Source organism: Harmonia axyridis, chromosome 7 (genome assembly GCF_914767665.1).
Source record: "Harmonia axyridis chromosome 7, icHarAxyr1.1, whole genome shotgun sequence".
Lineage (NCBI taxonomy): Eukaryota > Metazoa > Arthropoda > Insecta > Coleoptera > Coccinellidae > Harmonia > Harmonia axyridis.
Genome location: NC_059507.1, coordinates 21,753,256 through 21,773,243, shown reverse-complemented (window position 1 = coordinate 21,773,243; position 19,988 = coordinate 21,753,256). Strand labels below are relative to the sequence as shown.

General features: G+C 34.1%; 1 protein-coding gene across 19 annotated transcripts in view; it reads left to right on the top strand.

The window, feature by feature from the left end:
• LOC123684747 (protein turtle) overlaps positions 1-19,988 on the top strand; it is a 216,420-nt gene that overhangs the window by 57,299 nt on the left and 139,133 nt on the right. For all 19 annotated transcript variants that reach the window (XM_045624157.1, XM_045624156.1, XM_045624162.1 and 16 more), the window contains exon 2: positions 12,233-12,298. The gene's annotated coding sequence lies outside the window, so the exon portion shown is untranslated. The remainder of the gene's footprint in view (positions 1-12,232; positions 12,299-19,988) is intronic.

Sequence of the window (19,988 nt, the reverse complement as noted above, 5' to 3'; positions counted from 1 at the left end):
TCCTAGACTTGAAAAGTCCAACCTAATCTGTCTCACAAGATTGCAAAATGGCGAAGGCACCGGTTCTATCAAACTTGTCCGTTACACGTAGAAATTTTAGTAGCAATACCATGCCTAGAACACAACTTTTTGGAAAGGCTTAGTTATTTGCCATGAATAATGAAGAACGCCACTCGCCTACAGTCGAGAAGTTTTTCTCATTTAACTTTCGAAAATAACGGACCTGAGGCCCCAAACTGGAAACTTGTCTTCATCAAATATTGAACCAATAAGGCGGAGCGTGCTTCTGATGAAATATTTCCTAGTTCTACTACGATCGGCCAGGGGTCGCAAACATGCACTAACTTCGAGTAGAAAAACGAACGTAATATGAACGTCAACTTTATACAGGGTGTTACTAAACTGGAGGTACCGGGTTTTTCACCATAATTTGACCCCCCCTTTAACTTTGTTACTAAAAGATACAACAATATGTTTTTTACAAAAGTTTCATGAAATCGACTAGTGTTTTTTAAAATGATTTCACAAAACGAAATATATACAGGGTGGGCAACATATTGATTGCAACTTAATTTTTTCAAATGGAACACCCTGTATATTTCTCTATATTTGACTAGCTGTTTTTCCCCTGATTTCGAATAAATAACATATATTTGGCCTTTATCCCTTATTCTGCGTAACACAGAGTTTCAAATTTCAAAAACCACCTAGCATGCTCAGTAATCAGTTTTCAAGTGGTAGGCTGCGATAACTCAAAATGCCCTTTTTGAGTTATCTTGTTGGCAACGATATGAGATACGTTTTTCACTATAAATTGGAATTGGATGATTTGGATGCAACTCCATATATTCTCTCCTTGTAGCTTTCTTATTTTTATTGTTCTTCACATAAAGTGAAAATATTTCAAATTTTCCCGCTTCTGTGTAGTGCAGATTTGATGAAAAGTTTCATTCAATGACAATCGTATGTCATAAATCGTTGCCCACGAGATAACTCAAAAGGAGCATTTTGAATTATCGCAGCCTTCCACTTGAAAACTGATTACTCAGTTTACCAGGAGGTTCTTAAAATTTGAAACTCTGTGGTACCCAGAATAAGTGAGATAGGCCAAACATATGTTGTATATTCGAAATCAGGGGAAAAAGAGCTAGTCAAATTTAGAAAATATACAGGGTGTTCCATCTGAAAAAATAAAGTTGCAATCAATATGTTGCCCACTCTGTATATATTTCGTTTTGTAAAATCATTTAAAAAAATACTAGTCGATTTCGTGAAACTTTTGTAGAAAACATTTTTTTGTTCCTCTTTCAGTGAGAAAGTTAAGGGGGGGTCAAATTATGGGGAAAAATCCGTTACAAACGAAAATGGGAGATTTTTTGGATAACTTTAGGAAGAAGTCCTGTAAATATGAAAACTTTGCTTTCGAGATGTAGGATGTTGAAGTTCAATTTTTTTTTCAAGATTTTCTCATAGCATCAGCACTTCACAAGATATTTAACTGAAATTTGGCATAGATACTCTTGATAGTTTACTTCACAGGATATGCCAATATCGATTATAAGTGGACAGGGAGCAATTCTCTGTTTTTGCCTACAGAACGTTTTTGTTAGACCACTGGTAGTTTGAAAAACAGTAAAAAAAAACGTTGATCTAATACCAAATTTTAAATTTTCTTGTTTTATCGAAAAAGAAATTTCAAACAATTTTATCGAAGTTTTCAGGAAAATCTAATTATCATAAAATCCAGTTACTACGTTGTGTTGAATATATTATTATAAGTTTTTATTCACCTGATCTGTAGCAATGATTCATACCGACACAGCATGGAACATTTGTCAAATTTTTACAAAATAATTGCAGGTAGGGTTTAGAGTTTAGGGTTAGCATTCAAGTCAAACTAATTCGATTTTACTCACAAACTTGAATTGACTTGAAAATCAAACTTTGTATGTTGAAAAGATTGACTTGACTACTAAATCTTAAGGTTTGGCTTGAAATCAAACTTCTTCAAACAGTTTGAAGTTTGATTATCATAGTGCGCAACGTGTCTGTACCTGTACAGGGTGGGCAAATTTCGATGTTTAAGCACTACAACTTTTAAACCAGAGGTGATAGACAAAATCTGATACCCCCTTCTCGGTTTTTTTTTCTGAGAAACTAACACCTTTTGTTTTCGAGTTATAAGCGAAATTTGGAAAAATGGAGATATCGAAAAACATTTATCTCTCCGTTAATACTGATGATAGAGCTCTGAAATTAAAACATCATACAGGCACTTTTTTAAGTAGAATCCAGTGGCGTGCTCGTCTTTTCAAAAGGGTTTTTGATTACGAAGCTATGACCCAAAGTTATGTTTTTTCAAATGGGAGTACTAGATTACTGTGCTATTTTTTGAAAGCTTAATTTTTTCTGATTTCAAAAATATATAACATCGTATGGTTTGTATCAATATAATAATAGAAAATGGTCAAAAACCTTTTTTTACCTGAAAGAATCAACTGGTTTCAACTGTTGACGAGCAGAGAAAAATTGAGCTTCCTATAATAAGAGAAGTCCATTTACTTTAAATTTACCGACTATTATGAATAACGTGGAAACATATAAGGATCATAATAATTGATGATACGATAGAACAAGTTTTAGTGAGTCAGTTAAAAAACATAGAAGAAAACCCTAATTACACGAACTAAATGTCAACCAGCTTCAAGCGCGATCAGTATCCGGACGGACAACCACTCTGAACCAAACAACCCAACGAAAAAAATACCCAAATTTTCCAAACTTGACTTCGCCACCTTTTCATTCCATCAAATCGTCACCTCGCTTCCCCCAGGACGTGTGTGCAGTAGAGCGGCACACGTGGATTTTTCGGGTTCTCCCGGAGAGGTCCCACAGGACGCACCGATAAGTCGAGAGGCGTCCCGGCGTCGATAGGGCGAAAAACGGGGGGACAAAAAGGGACCCTCGGCACCCCCCGTGTTTAGCCGAAGATAAGAGAAACAGGGTGCGGTTAAAAGTCAGTCTTTCCAGGCGGTGTCGTATCGATCCCGGCGGAGTCCCGGAGTTCCTCCATACACGGAGCCGTCACGACGTGAAAGCCGGTCCCAGGACCCGTCGTCTGACCACAAGAAAATGAATTTGCATCCGGAACAGCGAAATTCGTATGTGATTAGGTCGGGATAATAGAGGCGGCAACGTCGCTTTGTGTCAGGGATACGACATTTCTGGGTCTTGATGTAAATCAGCGTTTTTAAGTTTGCTAACGTTTTGGGGAAATCGGGAAAACTGAGTTATTTTCCCCAACAAGGAAAACTAAGAAGCTCGTAATTGTCTTGTGGTTTTGTTACGAAAAATTCAGAAGGCAACATTTTTCCATTTACTGAGAGCATATCAGATTTTGATTGAAATAAGCGGTACCCAGGGCCCCCGCAAAGGACATCAACGCCCGCGTGCGGAACATATTTTGGCGCCCCTTGAAGGGGGGAGGTGGAGAAGAGCACTACTGTATAATCGGATTTTTTTTTTTGAAGTTTTGTTGAGAATTTGGTGTAGAATGGTTGAAAATCTATCAGCAACCTTCATTGCCTTAAGAACTTTATGGTGTTATTTGTAACATAATACGTTTCAAATGTGTTTCAAAACTTAAGCTGTATTCTTCTATAGATTATTCATAAAGGCATAAACATTTAATTAGGATCAATCCAGAAATTGAATGGATGTTTTTCTAGATTTGGCTACTGCAAATTCTTTTATATTATCAATCAATCAATTTTATCGAGTATCTCTTGCTCTATATCTAAGATTGCCAATCCAAGAAATCTTTCTTAAGACATGGTAGACTTCAAATAGTTTTCAAAAATTTTTAATTCAGTGAATGATCTCTCACCAGAAGCAACAGACACAGGACACAGGTAAAGTGAGAAGGATTCTTGAGGCAATACTAAGATTCGGTAGAGAAGAAGTTAGATTATTTTCAAAAATACATGTAGAATTTCAAGAGGATTTTCGCTTCAGATAATAAAAACAATCTTAGGGATTTTATCTCTTTGAATAAATCATTTAATTTCACGTCAGTCTCTTTTTTTCCAGTCATCAGTTAGCTTTTGTTGAAGAGCATGACAGCATTTCAATAGATATTTGTCATTTAATTTAAGAATATCACAAATGAAACAAAAAACGTTAACGTTATCTACTGTTTAAGGAACTTAGTGTTTGATCAATTATTTTCTAAAAGAAATTTATTTCAAAAGCGATTTTTGGATCTTCCGTCTGTTCATAATCGAACAATTTTGGTTTATACTTTCGTCTTACAGTATATAATGGAGAAAAACCTTATCTATCTCAAGAACAGCCGCTAGTTTTCCAGCTCCCGCAAGTTTTTCCTCGTGAACATTATCATCCCTATAATTTTTGAAATGATCAACTAAATTCTTCAAATGGTTTTGGCACACTTTAATGTCAATCGCTACACTTTGCATCATGTTGCTTACAATATTAATCTGGAATGAAACATCATAAGAAATTTTGATACTTCAAATAAATTTAAAAGAATGAATATTTAATAAAAGAGAACTTGCTTTATGACTAGTTTTTATGTTAAAAGTATCATTTTCTGCTATTTCTAGAAGGCTATCACATATTTGAATAAAATGAAACTTTAGCATCATTTCTACTTGACCATTTAGTATCACTTAGGGGATTTAGACGTAACTGAAGATCATGCTTTTTTATAACATTCCAATCTTTTTGTGGATGAAGAGAAATATATATAAAGTTCTTTTACAATATCAAAAGAGTCCACTGTTTTATTTGAAACCTTAGCAGCATCATTTTCAGTTAAATTCAAGCTGTGTGCAGCACATAGCGCAAGAAATGCCCTAGGATTAGCATCGAGTATGCGTTTTTGTAAACCAATATCTGGCTATTTCATGCCGATTGCGACGTTCGGAAATTTGTATAAATTGCAAGAAAGAAGTTTGGAAAAAAAAATTGTTGAAAAATTTGAAAGAATCTTTTTCGAAAACCTTTGGTCCATCGGTTCTTCATGTGGTCTATAAGAGGTTTTGGCGCCCTTTTAGGGTGGCGCCCGCGTGCGGTACACGCATTGCACGCGCGGTTGCGGGGGCCCTGGCGGTACCTAACCTCTTCGATCTGGTCACACTTTCGAAAAATGTGTATGATCCTTTTCTCTACTTCAGTATCGTAATGAGTTCATTACAGTACTCTTACTCTTCGAAATAATTGAGATGTGACCGAAATGCACGCCACTGGTATTCTCCCAAAATCGAAAATATCTTCATAAAATGGCCCTTAGGGAGTAGGGAAGGCATGCAAAATTTTGTTTGAATCCAAGCTTTTTCATGGAAGCTATTGCATAAAAATGATTTTTTCTTGTGAACTTCAACACCCTTTATCTCACTTAGGCATCGAAATAGAGGTATATAATATACATTTACTTACTTCCATTGAATTATATATCCATTGTTCAACTGCTTTTGAGCAATTAATAGTATCTATTTACAAACAACGTGAGTTATAATAACTCACTGCTATAACTCACTATAATGAATCGTAAAAGATGACTCTACGCTTCTATACTTTTGTGCTCCTATTCGGTTGGCCGAAAGGGAACATTCCATTATTATCATCGAGGGGAGGAATGTCACTTTGATAATTTTGACGTTTGAAGGTAACTTTTGAGGGTTTGTCAATAAAGTTCTTTCTCTATTTTTGTTTCTTAGTATTTATTGTTATAGTCGTAGATAAAGTATAGTACTTGCGGTAATGGTCATAACACACTTGATGAATGAAACTTCATCTGCGTGAGTTATGACCTACATTACAACTCGTTGAATAATATACTATTTTCCGAATTAAGACAACGAAGAGAATATCCCTTTAAATTTTTAACGAATTAAACTGAAACACCCTGTTTTTGGATCATTGTATATAAATTCAAATTTCAGATATTACATTAAGACGTGGCATAGTTGGAGTAGGTTAGAGATAGAGTTAGATATGAAATATTAGTAAGGACTATTCTTAATAAGGAATTAATAAAATTAGCGTTTCGAAATTCGAATTTTAATTTTGTACTTCATTTTTGTTGACTTTTCCTATAAAAAGATTTGCAGGAACGTAGTAATGTACTGTGCCACAGTATTGTTGAACACATTATAATTTTTTTTTTCTCGATAACACATTATTTTGTTGTGAATATTACTGCTTTGTTTTATGTGGCGTAAACTGAAGAAATTATTTCTTTCATCTCACTCAACATATATCAAGAATAATAATATCAAATTCAAATTTTCAAATTCAAAATTTATTCTCACATTTAAAGTACAGTAATTTCACAGTTTTTATTAATTACATTCAAAAACATCGAGAGATGTGCAACAGTACCTAGACAAAATGTCTGTTATTATATATCGGACCGAGAACAGTTCCCTGTAGTACCCCATAATTGATTTTCATTAGTATTACGTCATAATTCGTTTCCTCTCATCGAAAAATGAGTCCGAAAACAGAGAGGCATCAGACGCTGAAACATGTGATAACTTGTCAATAAATAGATCCGGCCCATGTCCGTCCGCTTTGAGAGCAGATGTCGGAGAGCCCGTGTTTCGGTGAAAACAATGTCAAAGACATCGAACGCTGCGCGCAATAAGCCCCTTTGTTTAGATCTGCGAAGTGCACAATTAGCAAAAAGACGATTCCGAGCATAAAAGAAACTCAAAGGGGTGCCGAATCAGTGCTGGAAATGATGGAAATTCCAATTTGGAATATTCCCTCCCCCTTTTCTGTTCTCCGTTTGCCTTCCGGCCTTCGTCCAATTTCGGATCTTTCGTTCTGAAAACGAGTTTTGCTGGTTTCTACCGTTTCGCGGTTCTTGCTGTGCATACGGGGTGTTTGAAATTTTGATAGTATATTTAAGTGCCTTATAGGGGTCTTGTATATATTTGGATCATGTAGCCTACATTGCAAATTTAATTTATTCAACGAAACAGGAAACTTGATGAAAATCTGGGCATACGCCAATGCGTATCTTCGTGCATATGTACCCGATACAGTGAAACTGTCTAATCATTTCTTTTTCTGGTTTCTTTGAACCTATATCGATAATTATCGCTGCGAAGTTGTTATAATTATTTTTCTCTATTTCATTCATAAAACCCTGAAAAAAGGTTTTTTTTTGGGTATATTTTCTTTACTAAATTCCTGATTGGTGTTTCTGATAAATGTTGAAAGTTTGATGATTACATTGAGTGTCCTTCGTCAAAAGACAGCCCATCATTGTCAATTGTCAGCTTACAAGTCGAAGTATTTACTCTCCTTACTATTTAAGAAGTGTCAGACCTAAGTTCTTATCAACTTCGGTGGAGGAAGATTGGCTCAGTAGTCAGTATAGAGCTAGGACTTTTACCTCTTCAGGGAAGTAATTTGTGAATTTAGAAAATTTCATTCTTCATTTTTGTACATTTATAAATATTTCGGATTCACCTATATATATTTTCATTTTGTAAAACGTGGGGCGCCAAAATTATGTGTGACCTCTTTGTTACAACTCAAAATGCCCGAGAACAGTCGTTAGTTTGAGTCGTGGTTTAGATCTCTGAATTCACCAAATGGAACTTGTAAGCTGACAATTGACAATGATGGGCTGTATTTTGACGAAGGACTCTCAATGTGATCATCAAACTTTCAACGTTTATCAGGAACACCAATCAGGAATTTAGTAAAGAAAATATACCCAAAAAATAGTATATTATTTCACAAGGAGGAGAAGTGTCACTTTTCATGGCGAGCTTATGTTTCCCCGCCGAACGGAGTGAGGCGGGGAATTTAAGCGAGCCATGAAAAGTCACTTCAACTCCGAATGAAATATGCTATTTTTTTTTCAAACGTTTTGTAATTCATCCAATCAAATTCTGAACAAAATCGTACGAAAATATATCAGATTTGCACAGCTCTCATGGTTACATTTCATCATTTTATGTTGTTACTTCCGACTCTCCGTCAGCCGTCACGGATTTATCTGTCACTTCATCGTTTATTTTCATTTCTGCTCAGAAGTCAAGTCGTGAACAATAACAAATACAATATCTACTCTACATCTAGTAATATCGAAATTACTGGAACTTTCCTAAATAGAAATATATCAAGTAGATCCTGTGTTATCTCGAACTCATCTAATAGTATAGAAGAAGTTGTATCATAAAATGGAAGGTAGAATCAAGCAAAATTATTACATCTCGTATGGCTCTACTATTTACATTTATTTTGCAGAACTGTTGAACTCTCCAGGGTGAAAAGATTCGAAAATACTATTATGTACAATCCACACATAAGTATTTATATATTTAATAACTGCATTGGATATCCAAAAGGATTGAAATAACTAGAAATATTTTTGATGAAGAATATTGTTTACAATGTTTTCTTTACGGATAAGTTATCGTAAAGAATTGATGAAATATATTATAACATAACTAACCTAACAATTTTAGCAGATATATAATTAGTGTTCAGAATAAATGATTGAGAGAATTATAATTCTCATCAACAATATGAATGCACTTATATTTTTGATTACTAAAGAAGAATTACTGCAATTGTGCTAATATGTGATTTTATGAAAATAAATGAGATTTGTTTTGATATATTTTATTCATTCTATAATATTTTGAAGATTGAATGAACTCTCAGTACATATTTTTGAAAGTACAATTATTGAAAACTTTGATTGTTACATTAGAATGCATAATATATGCCTGCATTGAATGATAATCCAGGTATGAAGTGGTTACGTTTGTAGTACCTTTGTCAATTGTATTTATAATGGGAACGTTCAAAATTTGACTACTCGATGCAAGAATATAGCTAGCCAAAATTTTAGCAATATCCAGTTTTTTCTGTGCTGCAGTTCTACATAACTTTCAGCAACAGAAGAGCTCTTCCATCCTCCATGTCATTTCAAGGATATTATATTTTCTCCTTTATTTAGCAGGTGAGAGGTAGATAATTATTTATTGTTATACTGCTCAACTCGATTCTTCTGAATGCACCAGAATATCTGGTAATTAATATTATCTGCAATTTTGTCCCAAAATTATGATCATGTCCTGCCAAAATTCAGATAAGATAAGATGTGATAATATTGAGGATGATATACATATCTTGACATCGAGGAATTCAAAAACTTTTCTATGTCTTCAAATTCTAAAACCTCAGATTTTTTTGGAATATATTTTCTTGACAAAGATTTCAATAAAGGTTGTCATTCGAATAATTCGATTTCGAAAATCAATATTATGTTATCGGTTGAGTACCTATACAACAATACAACGAATGGGTTTTCTCTTCCACAAATTTGACCACATTGAGCCATCAACTTTTGAACATAATTCTAACCGTCCATTACTATATGGTTTCAATTTTCATAATGCAACATTAATCAATTGTACAATATAACTTTGGTCAATAAAAATGACGTTTGAATTAGAATTATTCATTCTTGTCCTTAGTAACCAATTAATCATTTCCTTAGCAACCACTTTTCCCTCCGCCGGAGGGAAAAGTATTTTTCCCTCCGGCGGAGGAAAAGTAGAACTTTTCGATGATCCTGTCAGTCGAGAAAAGACGTTGTTATTGCACGTCATTTCTCGACTGACAGGATCATCGAAAAGTTCTACTTTTCCTCCGCCGGAGGGAAAAATACAAATACAATTTCGCAGCGATAATTATCGATATACGTTCAAAAAAACCAGAAAAAGAAAATGATTAGACAGTTTCACTGTATCGGGTACATATGCACGAAGATACCCATTGGCGTACGCCCGGATTTTCATCAACTTTCCTGTTTCATTAAATAAATTAAATTTGCAATGTAGCATGCTACAATCATTGTATATGAATTCAAATTTCAGATATAACATTAAGACGTAGCATAGTTAAAGTAGGTCAGAGATAGTGTTAGATATGAAATATTAGTAAGGACTATTTTCAAAAAGGAATTGATAAAATTAGCGTTTCGAAATTCGAATTTCAATTTTGTACTTCATTTTTGTTGACTTTTCTTACTAAAACATTTGCAGGAATGTACTGTGCCACAGTATTGTTGAACACATCAGATTGTGCTGGTTTCTACCGTTTCGCGGTTGTTGCTGTGCATACGGAGTGATTGAAATTCTGATAGGATATTTTACTTCAAAAAAATGGAAATATGCTTTATGAACCATATCATTGCAATTGATCACTCCTTATGAGTGACATTGTCGAGCAGAGACTCCACTTCTTATTTTCTCAAAAGTAGTATTAATACCCTGGCTACAAAAAATACTCCTCAAGATTTTACAATAATTGATAATACTAAAAATACTAAATTTATAATAGCTCGATCCTTTCCATTCCTATGAAGGGTGGGCCAAGGTCGAAGGTATTGAATATTTCCCTCCTGTCAAAAATTCTATGTGAATGTAATGCAATTATCGAAAATTACACTGCGCTAATTGTTCTGTTCATAGATGCATCTATGGAATCTATATCACTTCAACAAGTTAGAAGTTTATTCGGGAAATATTTCTCCGAATTACACTCGTGCATCAAAATGACCGAATAATTTCACATTCCAGCGTGTTTTCTTTGAAAAACTGCATGAGTTCATTTTCATTTTTGAAAATGAACTCATGCAGTTTTCATGACAACACGCTGTCATGCAAAATTATCGGTAATTTTGGTGCACTTGTGCAATTACTTACGAAAATTTTTCGACAGTTCTAACAACCAATCGAATTTTGTCAGTTTATGCCATACTAATAATTTCACCAAATCATGTCAGTATTACACTGAATATTTCCCTCCTGTCAAAAATTCTATGTAAATGGAGAAAAATTAGTGCAATTAACGGTCAATGACAATAAGAAGTTTGAAAACTTCATTCCAAATAAATTTCGATACGTCACGTTTTGGCAATGACCAAAAATCAATCAAAGAAAAATTCGCAGAAACACAACATACATACATACAAATATATTTCGGGAATATTCATGGATTTGTGCTGTGAATCAGAATATGAATTGAACTAAGGAACTTAAAAGAATTGACGTTGATACTTAAAGATTGGACGGTCAAGATGAGAAAGAAACACGGGACCGAATATAAAGAAGCAACGTTGAAGACAATGTGGAAAGTTTTGTGCAAACGATTGCAAAAAAGTACTATAATGACCAAAACATTATGATTGACCCGTTTAACAATATAGTATTTAAATCAGCCCAAGATGTTCACGATGCAATGGTAATAGGTCATCTATAGTAAAGAACAGTAACGAATCTAAAGTTCAGTTAAATTTTAATATAGTCATAAATTTTTTTGTTAAAAAATTTTCCGCCGAATATCCCTCGGGCATTGACCAATGCCTCATAATTTTATGACAAATTTTTCAGGCTCGTATCTTGGTAACAGCCTTCAGCCTTCTTCTTCGTGTTGTTACCAAGTAACGATTTTTCGATTATCATAAAATTATCTCGTTTATTAACAATGTCCTAAAGATATTACGACTGAAATTTTGGTTTCTTGTTCAGGAACCACTGCTCTATCGATAAATATTTCAGCGCCTCTTATAGCTAACTTCTATATTTCAAATAGAAGTTCCTGTATATTACCTATTACTTTTTTCGGTTTGCCATAGCTTCTTGATTATTCATTTATTCTTATCTCTAGCGGTTTTCGAGTAATTGCTTGATTTACTTCTTTTTTCTTTGCGCATAACATAGCTTCAATCAACCATTCATCACTTCGCTGCTAGAAAGCTGACATTTCTATATGGATTACTAATATCTCGTGTATTATTTACATGTAATAAAATACTTCCCTGATCGTACAGGGCTGTTTTAATTCCCAGGCTTCATCGAGAAATACTGAAATGATGAAAAGTTCGATTTTTGAGAGGAATGAACTGCATATCATATGATGTATTGAAAGAAAATAAAATTTCCTTTCAAAACACATGTTCCTATACATAGAAAGTAATGTTTCCTTATTAAAAAGAAGTTTTCATCCTACTTGTGAATACTGTTAATCACGTTGACAAATCTGGTAATTAAAATTCTATATATGAATCTTTAATAACCTTTGCAATTTGAGTATACACATTTTGTTGGGGATACTCATAAAATATCTTTCAAACCAGCGTAATATTTATTTCACTTGGTTTTCTGTTTTTTTTCAGAATATCTGCCACACTTCTGAAGGTCAATCCTTGCAAAAACAAAGGAAAAATAAAGGCTGGAAAACGGTGAGCACTTTTATAATCAAGTTTTATTTTTTTGTTTACTTTGAAATAACTGAGAATGTGTTCTTGGGTTGGATTGGAATTCATTTCACAGCAAATTTTATGGAATTGTTGAAAATATTAGGCATATCTCATTGGAGATATATAAGTGAAATAATATTCAATCCAGCATTGCATTTATGGTTTTCATGTTTCAAAAGATTGCCATAAAATTCACGAAATACCTGATTCTTTTGCATTTTCGATAGACTTGGCAACGTCGAAGTTTTCTTATGACATCATTTCTTCATGAAATCTCTCGGAGAATTCTTCAAAATTAAGTATTGTGGTGTGTTTAGAAAAAATCGTTACACACACACGGACAAGCGTAACACAATCATCTATAATCTCTGCTTAGGACGCATGTTAACAAGAAATGCATCTTGTTGCTCAAGGATCGACCCAATTGTTGTCGTTCTATCGTGTAACTGTCCATGTTAATCAACTCCCATATATCACCTATCTATTGTAAACAATCTACATATTGTACTCCTATTAATACACCATTTTCTTAAGACCAGAAAGATCACACAGCAAGTATTGAAAAAATTCAATAAGTCGCAATAATTATTTATAATACAAGTTCAGAAGGCATTGATGTTCTTCCACGAGTTCAGAATTCAAAAACGCACACGAAGTGGCAAGGTTTTGAATGAACGAGTGGTAGAATGAGCCTTCTGATGTACGAGTATTATACATAATCCACTAATTTTTTTTTAATTAATGGAATATTTCCATTGATATCGTTAAAAGATTTCTGCTTTGAAAAATGTGGGTTGCGGGAACAGTACTCCGTATCACAAATTGAACAGATAATAGATAATTCCTGGCAAGGGTTCCGAGTATCAACATACAGGGTGATTCACCGGGATGGTCTATTAGACGTTTAAGGAAAACTAGTCATAATTTTCAGCTGAAAATTTGCATATTGGGTTTTAAGACAATGATCTTTCTCCCTAAAATATTTTCAAATCTCTGCAACTTTCGATTATACCGGAAACAGACTACTACTTCCTCATTTCAAATGGCACACCCAGTATATTATTCATTATTTCATCATCAGATAGCCTTTTTGATGACAATTTTGGCAATATGCCATACCTTGGGTGAAAACTCAACGGTTCACGCATTCTGCGGAAGATTGAATGGCCACTTCAGAGAAATGTGAATGATTATATTATTGTTGTGTTGATTTTCTATTTTTTGTAATAGCCGAGTGCTGAATGAATTTTATTATTATTATATTATATATTATCATCAATATAAAGGAAATGGTGATAATGAGGACCTTTTTTTGGAAATTTCGGCAAAAAAAGCTTATTAAGAAACTTTTTTTTTCGATTCCAGAAATACGTAGTATTATAAGACTTTTTGCGATTTGGAACAAAAATGTATAGGGTGTTCAAAATGAGATCCTGAACTTTAACAACTCAAACTCATTAAGAGCCCGTTCACATGACGAGCGGTTTCCGCGCGGTTTGAAACCGCGCGTTTACAAGTACATGAATTTTCTTCGAAGCGTACACATGCCTCCGCGCGGTTTTATGGACCGCGCGTAGAGCGCGGTTCTAGAGCTTGCCCGTAGTAACCGCGCGTTGGCGCGCGGTTTGAGATCATAGGTTTCTAATGTAACCGTTCAGATGACCGCGCGGGCACGAGCTGATAGATGCCAGAGACGTATTTACGTATTTTCCTTCGATCCGTTCGGTCAGAAATATTTCAAAATGGAACCGGACGCTCCTAAATTATTCATAGATGAAATTGAGAATTTTCCTGTAATATGCGACATGACAAGTAGTGTATATTCAGATAAAAACTCAAGGAGACGGGCTTGGGAAGAACTCGTCATCATATCCTGTGAAGGAGATGCTAATGAAGAAAAAATATTTATTATGTGAGCACATAAAAATGATAATAGCTCTTTATTTAGAAATCATGAGATACACGTAGAACAAATACAAATGAAGAGAAATAGTATCAAAATAACATTCACCTACCACTTAACAGCAGAAATCTACTATACTAAGTATATGGTTCTAATTATAATTATTCAACAATAAATTAAAAATTATAGTCTTAAATGGTTTATAATTATTTATTTCTTTGATTTCATTAGGCAGTCTATTGAAAAACTTTAAACAACTATATTCTAGCTGCTATTTGTGTTGAATTTAATTTACTTTTTTTTTCTGTCGAGCCACGTGTCCTACCCACTGCCACTTCAATTCTGCAACACGCGCTATAATATCTACGAATCTAGTTCTTTGTCGGATTTCTTCATTCCTTTTTCTGTCTCTGAGACTGACATTGAGCATAGTTCTTTCCATCGCTCTCTGCATCACCCTCACCTGGTTTGCGGTCTTCTTAGTTATTGCCATAGTTTCCAGGCCATATGTCGCTACCGGTAATATGCAGGCATCGAAAACTTTCCTTTTAAGGTTTATGGGATGTCGTTATTCCTGAATATATATTTCATCTTTCCAAAAGTCATCCAAGTTAGCCTGATTCTTCTTTTTATCTCTGCTGTTTGATTTTCTTTGTCGATTTCTATTGAGTGTCTTAAATATTAAATATTCTTCTACATTTTCAAGTTGTGTGCCGTCAATGTTTATGTGTTCTGTGGTGTTGTTGATAAGTTTGGTCCTCGAAACATTAATTTTCAAACCTACTTTTTTCAGAGCATCACTAAGTTGTTTCAACATCTCGCTCAATTCCTGCATGTTGCTACTTATTATGACGATGTCATCGGCAAAACGAAGATGATTTAAGTAGGATCAGTTTTAATTGATGAATAATAGAAACTATTTGATCTAAAATTACCTATCAAAACTCAAAAAAGTTTAATTTTCACATAAATCTGATACTGAATCCAGATTCAAACCAAAATGTAGAATTCAAACTGAATACGGGCCGTTACGGCAACGTGCGGTCACCGCTTGGCAACCGCGTTCCATGTGAACGGTATCCAATTATCCACCGCTCATTCAACCGCGCGTAGACCGCTTGTCATGTGAACGTGCTCTTAAACTCAAGATTTTCAAATTTGAACCTATATTTTTTATTATTTCAGTAGATTCTATGTACAAAAATAGTGAGGTTAACTTGAGCAAATCCTATACCTGAAATTAATACATTTAGAGTTATCGAGGAAAAATCGCAATTTATAATTGTGTGGAGTATAGTTTGTGACTTCCGAAAACACAGAAAGAAACTAAAATTCGATGTTTCCAAACTCTTCTCCACAGTGGGGATTGAGGTTTTTCCTCATTTAAGATTCTTCTTCGATAACTTTTAAAGTATTCATTATATGTATAGGATTTGCTTAGGTAACCCCCACTATTTTTGTACGTAGAATCAACTGAAATAATGAAAATATAGATGCTAATTTGAAAATTTCAAGTTTCGATGAATTTGACTTGTCCAAGTTCATGATCTTCTTATGAACACCCTGTACATTTTTGGTCCAAACCGCAGAGAGACATTGGTTTTAAATGTTTCTGTTTATGATTTATATACTACTAGTACCTAGAGATACTGACTTATAGGGATACTCATTTGCTTGTTTAAGTCAATGTAAATGTTTGAATGATGCTACATAACTCAAGTTCAGCTGACCAATCTCATTCAGACAAATCTGTGCAATAATACCTGCACAAATACATACATATTTCAAAAAGGAGTTGGATTCTTCTGAAGAGAAAATACAAATTAATTCAATATCCCCAACTTTTGCAGAGCATTTTATTATCTCCATTATATCCAACCGGATTTCTAGCACTGCATTTTCACGAATCCCTCTCATACCACTATACGAAACTCGATTGATTTCCCCCCTCTGGTTTTCAATAGGAACGCGAACCAAGTTGGAAGTATGACATTATTACAGCATCCTATTCGCGAAGTATGGTCCCGAGTTATAAAGATATCAGGGTATATTTTCTCCCGGTTTGTAGTAGGTTACGTGACGAGTATTCTAAACTGCTACAAATCGACGCTGCCAGGCCAGAAACTTTTCTGTCTTATCCGGGATCTCTGCACTTTCGAAGGAGGTGGAATTTCCTTATCCGGAGCTGAAACATGATATAGATTCGATTAAAATGGATTTTAGGATGCAAGTATAAGATTCTTCAAATATGAAGAATTTAAATCAAAGGCAAATTGGCTTACGGTTGTTTTTTTCGAATCTTTTATGTGTTGAAAAACTCGTGATTTAGATTAGGTAGGAGAAATGCGAACAAAACGACATATGCGGACAAAATGAACTTTTGAATTTTTTCAAGTGGCGCCGTATAGCTCGGGGTTTCACAGTTATTCAGTTTCTGCTAGTGATGATGGCAATCCTGCGAAGAAATTGACATCCTTCTGTCTGTTTCACTGGTGCAATAGCTACAAATGTGTTCACGTCGGTTGAATTTTTGTTGTTCATTTGGTTTCTGAATTGCTTCTGGAGAGTGTCATTACGATATTTGTTGTTTTTTTAATGTATTCTTGTTGATAATGTTATGACGTAATAATATGTATAAGTTTTAAAATGGATATTAGTTTTGTTTTGAAATTATGCTTCAATATCGTAAAAAGTATGTATCGGACAAAATGACATACTATCCTGATGGACAAAACGACATAGTATGTCATTTTGTTCGATACATGTCAAGAAAATATATTTTTGGAGATAATATGGTATTTTGTTGACTGATTTTCACGTGGAACTAATGAGCTCATTTTCATGTTATTTGAACTCATTTTGCATGTACCATACGTGATATAACGTGAAATTCTGGTACGTATCTTGTAAAAAATACGATATCCTTTCCTACTGAAATTGTTTCACCACTTCCTCAGTGACAAGGCATGAGAAAGCCAAGCTCGCAAATGCACGTTAACGCCTTATTTTGACAAAACCAAGGCTGAATCTACTGCGACCATTCCACCCAAGAAGAAGAAACAAGAAATGACTGAAAAATTATTCAATGATAAAAAACCCTGTGGTAAAAAAAACAAGGCAGTTGAAAAATAAAAAAGTCGTTGACGATGAAGAATTCGATACTGAACCGTTTCAAATTAACAATTAAAATGAAGATGTCGATGACTGCCCCTGCATTTATTGCAATGACGTTTTTTTTCGTTTCATACCTGGGGAGCAGTGGCTGTGTTGCATGCAGTGTTTTCTCTCGGCTTATACATCGTATGCTACTGTCTCGAGAACCAAAACCTTCATATTTTCGAACTTTGCATTCAAATATTATTTTTGTCATTATGTCTATTACTAGTATGTCATTTTGTCCTTAGTATACGGACAAAATGGATTTTGTTAGAAGTCAAAATAATTTCTTATATCTTTTATTTTTGTAGTTTAATTCAATTTTCAGCTTATAATACTTGAAAACAATTAACCAAAGTTACATTTAGCACCAAAATGGGAGTATTATTGCAATAACTAAAAATATATTATTGAAAAACAAAACAGTATGTCATTTTGTCCGCATTTCCCCTATAGATTAGTTCGCTCATGACATACAAAAATAAGTGAATCTCATAGCAAACATCGAATTGAATAGAGCAATAAATGATGTCCTAACTGGAAGTTGATAATTCCCGATTGAATGTGTTTGTTCCCAATTTGAATGTGTTAATTCCCAATTTAATTTTGTTAAGTCTCAATTTAAAATTGAAAAGGTATATAATATTGGTATTTATCTACTCCTATTGAATTATATATTAATTATTCAACTGCTTTTGAGCAATTAAGAGTATCTATCAACAAACAGCGTGAGTTATAATAACTCACTATAATATATTGGAAAATATGGATCTGTGCTTCTATACTTTTCTGCTTATATTCGATTGGCCGAAAGGAAACATTCCATTATTGTTATTGGGGGGAGGAATGTCCGAGGGAATGTCACTTTAATAATTTTGACGTTTTCAAATCGAGTTGATATCTAATTATTGTGAATATTTTGCTGAAAACGATTAATTCAAATAGTGAAGATGAAATATTTTATAGGTATATATTTCCAAAAGACAAACAGCTAATGTTACCATACAGAATTACTTGCCCGAAAAAAATATAAAGGAGTTTGAAAACATTTTTTTGATTGGTGTAGCAGTAAGATCATTAAGTCATCGTTTACAGGGAATGTTTTTTAGTATATTTTAATGCATTTTTATAGGAAACTATTGAGATTTTTCAATAAAGTTCAATGTCTGTAGTCTGTACTGGATTCGAGCTAGCCGAAGCTAGTTCGATTGTGATTGGTGACACTAAGTTTCCATCTCTCTTGTACACGGGATCGAGCACTTATGTTTATTTCCCGTTCCTTCTGACTATATTCTAAGTCTGTATTTTTTTTTCCTAGTATTTATTGATATAGTCGTAGATAAAGTATAGTATTCAACTTGCGGTAATGGTCATAACTCACTTGATGAATTACAGCACTCGCCTGCGGCTCGTGCTGCGAACTTCATCTGCGTGAGTTATGACCTACATTATCGCTCGTTGAATAATATACTATTAAACAGAGATGCAATACTGTGTAATGCTTTGAATTGTTTTTCTACACCCAAATGCAAATTTTAATTTCGGTCGAATATGCAGTTTCGAAATGAATAGGAACAAAAATTTCGAACGGCAATATTTACGTAACCTCTAGTCGAATTTTGCCCTTTAACGAATTCAATCGCGGTATTCAAAATCCGAACTCACCCAGCGAACTGCAAAATTCTAGGAAGTTCCATAAAAAATAAATAAATAACGACCGACCAATCACTGGAACCGTATTTCATGCAAAATGTGGCAAAACAAAAATGAGATCATTAGGCGGTTTCCGAATAGCAGCAAAAGGTTCCGACTAACATCGGCAAATACAAGGGCAGGTTACATGGGACCGGGGTTGTTTTGCCGCTACCACGCAATCCTCCCATGTGATGAATATTCATCTCCTTTAGGGTAATGCCCATCCGACCGATTTATCCGGCTATAACTGAACCGGTTTCCGATTCCAAGACCGAATCGTTAGGGACTCAAATGAGCATTTACCAAGGGCTCTTTCCACTGTTCTGTTCTACTACTCTTGCCCAGATGACGATTATCGAGGGTGCCTTGAGGGGCCCTTAGTTTTTCGGTGTTAACACTTTACTCAATAAGTCCCAGGCTAAACACTTAAAAACTAATTTTTTCCTCAAAAATTAGACTTAATTCGTCAAATCACCTTCAAGAGTGTAACGATATAGACTGTGTCCGTAAAGATAGATAGATAGATAGATAGAATTTATTGGTCTCATAATATCAAATGATATAAGACAAGTCAGAATAAGAACAACTTAAAAATTTGAATTAAAAACTGAAACCAGAATTTACCTTAAAATGCAAGAACTAAGCAATAATTTTAATGAACAAATATAGTAACGCAATAAATAAACATATAGAAAACACTAAAAATCACTAGAAACAAACAGGTGAGTCAATATTTAAAATCAAGCAAAGTGAATGTTGCAGTCTGGACATAGTTCAATGAGTTTTCTCAAAATATTCCTCAACAGAATAGGACACATGTCAACAAGATAGTTCTTTATTTCTTTTTTAAATTTATGCACTAAGGTAATATCTTTAAAACATTGGAGAAACCTATTATAAAGTTTACTTCCCATTACT